Here is a 7,551-nt window from a genome sequence, read left to right on the forward strand (position 1 = left end):
GGTAGGGGGGGTGGGCTCAGGCAGATGCACCAGAAGGAGAGCCAAATGAACAGCTATGCCTCTGGGCCACAGTGGGGAACTGGTGTGACCAGAGTTTCTTTGTAATTGCCAGCTCCTGAATATGCCCAACACCCTTGGCAGAGACCTCCCCTTCCCTAGACCCCCTTGACATCTGTTGTCTAAATGCCACAATCCCTGTGTAGTGATTCGATACCTATGGCCTGGAGCACTGCTGGTGGAGGACACACTGCAAAATTCTATCTAAAGGTTGTTTCAGAACGGACCTTGAGTGGAGGCAAAGCCAGACCTTGGAGCGTGTATGCTCCTTTGCCTTTGTCTCTGCTTGAATGGGATCCCCTCCACAATGCCTCCTCTGACCATCCTTTGCAAGCCATGCCATGCCCATCCCCCAAACACACCCATCTATTGTCCCTGGTCTTTTTGCTCCCTGGAATTCACCCAACTTGTATTTATATCTGTGCTGTCTATGCAATGATGATGGTTCCCATTGGTCCTTCAATCTCATGATGGTGAAGGCTGTGTCTGTATCTACCAAGAGCCTACATATCACTTGCATCATAGTATGAGGTCAACAAAAGATAAACTTTATATTTATTAAGGAAGGGTTGGACATTCAAATCTACCCACAGATGTTCTGAAAGAAAGGTCTGGTGTGGCTATACACTTCCCAAAAAAAAAAAAATCCAAGTCGTTGAAAACTCTACAGAGTACATTTTTACTCCACATACTCAAGGTAGCCAAGAGCAAGAATCAACTCAAAGGCATCTGGTTGGGTGAAGCCCTTAGTCCTTGGTGTCTCAATTGTTCACATAAAATAAATATGGAGATGAAAGAGACACAGTCCCATGCCTTCAAGGAGTTCACCAGCTACTTGGGGAGACAGACGTGTGTGTGACTTATCATAAATCTGTGCTCTCATTCTAGTCTCATGTGTGGGTGTGCACTGTGATTCTCATGTGACAACTAAGGACTCAGAAATGTTAACTTATTTGCTCAACTCACAGAGTTACAAATGACCGAGCTAGAATCCAAGTCTTCTGAGTCCTAACTCCGAGTTTTCCTCTTGCTATTCTTTAACCTTCTGGGCTTGACCTGGTCTTTTCATTCCTGCATGGAGAATAATGGGTCCAGGTTTGGGGCAATCCACACCATCTGTTAATAGTATGTCTGGCAAGACAGGAAGGTGACCTTGCTCTGGACCCAGCTTCCCTGCTCTCTATTCTGGGCTGGGTACTGAATCATTCTGCAGAGGAAGTTAGGTACCAGCTGCAAATGACCATTCTAGCCCCACTGAGCTGGCTTTTCACATCCTTCCTAGTTCCAGGGATCCTAGAGGGTTTGTGCTGACAGGGTTTCCTGGTGAAAGCCAGAGACCATCCATGGAGTAAATGTGTCCCGTTAGCAAACAGCTGGGGTTCACTCAGCTTGGTTCTGCCCCCACCCTGAAGGAAAGACAGCTCTGACTTGGGAACTGCTCCCCCAGAAGATGAGTTCGTGAGTGCCCTGTGAGTAAGCTTCCTATACAGGCAGATCTCTGAGAAATAGTGAGTTCCAATCCAGAACACCACAATAAAGCAAGTATCTCAATAAAGTGAATCACATGACTTTTTTTGTTTCACAGTGCATATAAAAATCATGTTTATACTATACTGTAGTCTATTAAGTATGTAATTGTTATTGTTGTTAAGTGCCATCAAGCCAGTTCTGACTCACAGCAACCCTGTAAAGGGTCTCTAAGGAGCGGCTAGTAAGCTTGAACCGCCAACCTTGCGGTTCTAACTGACCTTGCAGTCTGGCGCATTAACCCACAGTGCCACACCAGGACTCCAAGTATGTAATAGCATTATGAAAAAGTTGAAAATATTGTGAGAATGACCAAAATGTGACACAGACACAAAGCAAGCACATTCTGTTGGAAGTAAGGTGCCGGTAGACTTGCTCCACACAGGGTTGCCATACCTCCAAGAAACACAAAGTACAATAAAGCAGGGTTTAGGATCAGCTCCGGTAGCGTAGTGGTTACGAATTGCGCTGTGAACCTTAAGGTCAGCAGTTCGAAATCACCAGGTGCTCCGCAGGAGAAAGATGAGGTTTTCTGCTCCCATAAAGATTTATAGCCTTGGAAACCCTGTAAAGGATCGCTATGGGTCGGAACCGACTCGAGGGCACACAGCAACAACAACAGGATCAGCACTGGACTGCTAACCACAAGGATAGTGATTCAAACCCACCAACTGTTCCTCAGAAATCCTACAAGGTCGCTATGGATCACAGTTGACTCATTGGCACTTAACAACAACAAGAGGCACTGGAAAGCACTGGGCATTGGAACACCATAACACTGTCTTGGACAAGTTATTCCAATGCTTTGAAATGTTCCTAATCTAAAAATAGATACCTCTGATGTTATGAAAACTAAGATCAAGCATACAACACATTTGCACTAAGACATGGTCGATATATATTAATTCTTACCACAGCCCCTTCTGGTTAATTACCTTCGTTTCCCTCCCATCATTTCTATTCTACCTCATTTGGTCTTCAGCTCATTCTGTTGTTTGACTGTTCCTTCCTTATTGGATTAAGAGCCTTTGGATCCTAACCCTCTCTTCTGTGAAACTACTCTCACCTCCCATTGGTTAACATTCAGGAGAACCAAATATAAAGTCAGGAAAGGGAACTACATCTTCAAGACTGAGCAGAACGCTGCCAGGTGGAGGAATGTGGGAACAGCCAGGGCACAGAGTGTTTGAGGCTTTCCAGTCAGTATAGTGAGCTGGTCCAGAGAGGAAAGAAAGATCAGACTGACAAAGTTCTATAAGACCACTATTAAACTCTAGATGCCATTCTTTGACTTTAAGTATTGAGGAAAAATGATCCTGTCTGTGTTTTAGCTACATCCCATTCTGCTAATGGAAAGAATGAACAGAAGGGAGCTAGAGACCAGGAGACTAGTTAAGAGGTTTTGAAGTGAACCAAGCCAATGAGTCCAGTTGTTGTGCTGTGGGATCAGTTTGAACCTCGGGTCAATGGCTCAAACTCACCAACTGCTCCTCAGAAATCCTACATGACATGAGTCTGAACTAACTTCACAGCACTTAACAACAAGGCAAGATGTGACAAGGACAAGAGTTAGCACTGAAGACAGTGAGGATGAAGATGAGAGAATATATCAAGGTACATGTCTAAATCTCAACACACAGAGTTTGGCAAGTATCTTATGCAGAAGATGAAAGAAAGAAAGAAAACATAAAATGCCTTTGAGAGTTCTGACTTGGGAGGCCAGGTTTCCACTGCCATCATGAACAGAGACTTGGAATTTGAGAGACACAGGTATAGGAGTCCTGGTGTGGCACTGTAAGATCAGCACTGAATTGTTAACCACAAGGTTGGAAGTTCAAGCCCACTAGCCACTTCTTGGAAACCCTCTACAGGGTGGCTTTGAGTCAGAACTGATTCGATGGTACTTAACAACAATGTATAGCAGGCAAAGACAAGGAGTTTAGCTTGGGGCAGGCTATATTTGAAATACCTATGTCATATCCAAGGAGCCCTGGTGGCACAAACAGTTAAGTGCTCAACTGCTAACTGAAAGGTTGGTGGTTCAAACCAACCCAGAAGTTCTGTAGGAGAAAGATCTGGTGATCTTCTCCCATAAAGATGGCAGCCTAGGAAACCCTAAGGGACAGTTCTTCTCTTCACCCCGGGTCTCTAAGGGTGGGCAAGTAACAAGATGGCACATCAAGTGATGTCCAAAAGGAATGCGGTGGAGCCCAGACATCTGAGTTGGAGATCGTTTGGGACCAAGGGCCTGTGGGAGTGGATGAGATCACCATCCCATCGGGACAGGGGCCCTATAATTTAAAAGACCAGAAGCACTAGCATTTCAGAGAAAGAGAAGCCAGCGGAAAGAGCAGGGAGCGCTACTGGCCAGCAAGGTAGTGGGGAGAAGGAGCAAGAACTGAAGGACCTGGTAGAAAAGAGAAGCAAACCAGTGAAAAGCTGCTGGATGGTGGTTACACAAGTCTATACATTTACTAAAACTGCACCAAAAATAAGGTCAATTTTTCTGTATGATCATTTAAAAAATAAAATTAATAAAATACACAAAGAAAAACTTACTTGTGATCCTACCAATCACCAAAGAACCCACTGTTAACGTTTTCTCATAGAGCCTTTTAGACTTTTGTTTTTTTTATTATTATTCTCTGCTTTTTTTTTTTTTTCTCAAAGGAACGCCGGTAGAGTGGGATGCCGTCAGTAGTTCAAATTTATCAGTCGCTCCAAAGGAAAAGATAAGATTTTCTGCTCCCATAAATATTTACAGCCATGGAAACCCTATGCAGGGTCGCTATGTTGTTGTTGTTGTAAGGTGCCGAATCATAGTGACCCTATGCACAGAGGAACGAAACACTGCCGGGTCCTGGGCCAACCTCAGTATTGTTGCCACTCTTGAGTCCATCGATGCTGCCACTTGGTCGTGAGTAGGAACCAACTCAGTAGCACACAACCAACATTACCGCCATGCATTTTTGTAAGACTTAAGTGTACGTCCAATAAAAAAACACAATTTAATCTTCTGTCCTGGTAGCATAGTGGTAAAGAATCCGGCTGCGACCCACAAGGTCGGCATTTCGAAACTACCAGCTGTTCCACAGGAGAAAGATGAGGCTTTCTGCTCCTGTAAAGATTTACAGCCTCGGAAGCTCCATACAGGGTCACTATGAGTCTGAACCGACTCCAGGGCACATAACAACAACAACAACAATCTACATTACATTGTCTTGCAATTCCATGTATCTGAATTAAGAAAGTGGTGCCAACACAGTAAGGAGCCAAAAAAGGCAGGAGGGACAGAAGGAAGGAGGGAGGAGGCAGTGAGGAGGATGTCAGGAAGGAGGAGGGAATGTGTACTGTTGAACCCTGAAGAGAGAAAAGATGTGTAAGTCCAGGAAAGGTCGTGGCTTCTTTAAAATTCATTTTAATTCTTACCTAAAGCTTAGACGTTACACACCCATTTAGAAACATTTAGAAAGCGCTCTCCAGTTTTTCAAAGAAGGGAAAACACCCAGGTTGCTTTTTTTTTTTTTTTTTTCTGAGAAGAGAGGTGGTGGCATTTCAATTCCTGATGCAATCTCCCCTTCCATGTAGTAACATCGCCACCTGCTGGATATTCGTGATATTGCCGCAGAAGGCGAAAGGCTGGCAATCTCACAAACCCAATAGATAGGGAGATTGTGGAGTCTGGGGCCCAGACTCAGGTAGCAACCAGACCCAGAAATACCTTCACTCCCCACCCCTGCACCATTACATACTCTGCCACTTCCCTCACTACAAAGAATCAAGCATCAAACATTTTAAATAATAATAAAACCAACTGCCAGCCAGTCAATTCTGATTCACAGCAACCCTGTGTAGGCTTTCTGAGGCTGTAAATGAGAAAGCCTCATTTTCCTCCCATTGAACAGCTGGTGGGTTTGAACTGCTGATCTTGCAGTGAGTAGTCCAGTGCTTATCCTACAGCACATTACCAGAGAATATAGGGATCTGACCTCCATTGAATGCAAAAGAGAGTTAGATGTGATTTAAGCCTTCTTATAGGGTAGTGGTTATGAATCAGGCTGCTAACCTCAGGGTCAGCAGTTCGAAACTACCAGCTGTTCCACAGGAGAAAGATGAGGCTTTCTGCTCCAGTAAAGATTTACAGCCTCAGAAACCCTGTACAGGGTCGCTATGGGTCGGAACCAACTCCACGGCACATAATAACAACAACATGGCAAAAAGGCCACCTGCCTTCTGACACTGTGTAGTAGTGTGGTGGTTTGTGTTCTGCTGTAATCTGGTGTGGAAGCTATGCCACCAGTATTTCACGTACCAGTACGGTCACTCATGGTGGACAGGTTTTAGTGGGCTTCGGGTCTAAGGGAGATTAGGGAGAAAGACCTGGAGATTGACTTCTGATAACTAGCAATGAAAACGTTATGGGTCCCATGGACTTTTCTCTGATGTAGTGCTGGAAGTCCTAGTGTGATGGTTCAGGATCATGCACTGGGCGAAGGTCAGTTTTAACTGCTAGGTAGGCGATTCAAACCCACCAGCCACTCCTCAGAAACCTGAGACTGGTTCGCTGTGAATCTGAACCAACTAGGCAGCACTTAACAACAGCAGTGCTGGAAGATGAACTCTTTAGGATCAGGAAGATGGCACAGGACCAGGCAATGTTTCTTTCTGTCACCCAGAGTCGCAGCTGACACGATGGCATCTAACAGCAACACGGCTAAAGGGCCTGTTGGGACAGAGTGAACACTGGTCTAGAAACAGGAGTCGTGAGACCCAGACTCAGCCCTGCCACTACCGCGGTGAGAGGTGGATGTCGTCCAGCAAAGTCGCGGGTTGTGCCACCAAGTAGATGAGTGTTGGGAACTCACTCATATCACAGCCATGTCCATGTCCTCAAAGGCAGTGTTCATGGTAATTTTCTTTCTTTTACCACCAACTGCCTGATTCCTCTGTCAATTTCTTACGGACAGATTAATAAAAGTGATATTACGATCATCCTCAAACCTTGCACCTCTTCAGAGAGTAACTAACTGCACAGGCAAAGCCTATGCTGGGAGGTAAAGGTCCCACCCAGACCCACAGGGAGAAATCATTTAGAGGGAGAGACGTTTCCTTAGTCTTCACATTACAGCCAGGTCACAGGTGGCCTTTGGCTCTAGCTGTAAGAGAGGGCACACTGTATTCTCCCTCTGCACATGGTTATTATCCCTCTGATAATAACTCAGCAATACATGAAGCGGCCTTATTCTCAAACAGACCACGAGCTTAGATCCCCAGGCCCCTGGAGCTGGTTTTATATAAGCACTGACACTAATACGGTTCTTGGTGCCAAACTGCAGCCAAGTAAACGGATGTGTGGCCAACAGCTGCCTCCAGCAAAGGGGGCCAGGGGAAAGTGGCATTGCCAGCAAGCAGTAGGCAACGGCAAAGACAAGGATGAGAGTGAGACGAGAGACCCTCACTACCCACCCTGCTAAAGGGCAAGTCTAATTCCAAATGTCTCTCTGTGAGTCAGGACCATGGTCTCCTCCATGGGACTTCATCCTAGTCACCAGATAGCTGCAATTTCTCATAAAACCAAAAAGTTAAAATACTAGTTGATTAAATTCTAGGAAGTGATAGATACTCTCTCTAAAATACTGAATTCCTCTTGTCTGGCTTAATGATTGCACTCTGAGAAATCATCAAGTCATTGGATTTTGCTGTTTTATGCTTTCATTAGCATAACATGGTTATTTAGTGTCTGCCCTGGCCAGACACCAAATGGACACACTGCAGATACAAGGGTCAGCAAGGCAGACTCAGGCTTTGTCCCCCTGGCTCTCCCACACAGAGGTGGTCTCGGCTTTATGGGGAAGGGCACTGGTTCTAGGGCCAGAGAGTCAGGGTTCCCACCTTCCACTCCCAAGTAAGAGATCTGGGGAAGACTAGTTTAATTTGTGTCATATTTTCCTCATATATAAGGAAATG

Source organism: Chrysochloris asiatica, unplaced genomic scaffold, assembly GCF_000296735.1.
Source record: "Chrysochloris asiatica unplaced genomic scaffold, ChrAsi1.0 scaffold00001, whole genome shotgun sequence".
Classification (NCBI taxonomy): Eukaryota; Metazoa; Chordata; class Mammalia; order Afrosoricida; family Chrysochloridae; genus Chrysochloris; species Chrysochloris asiatica.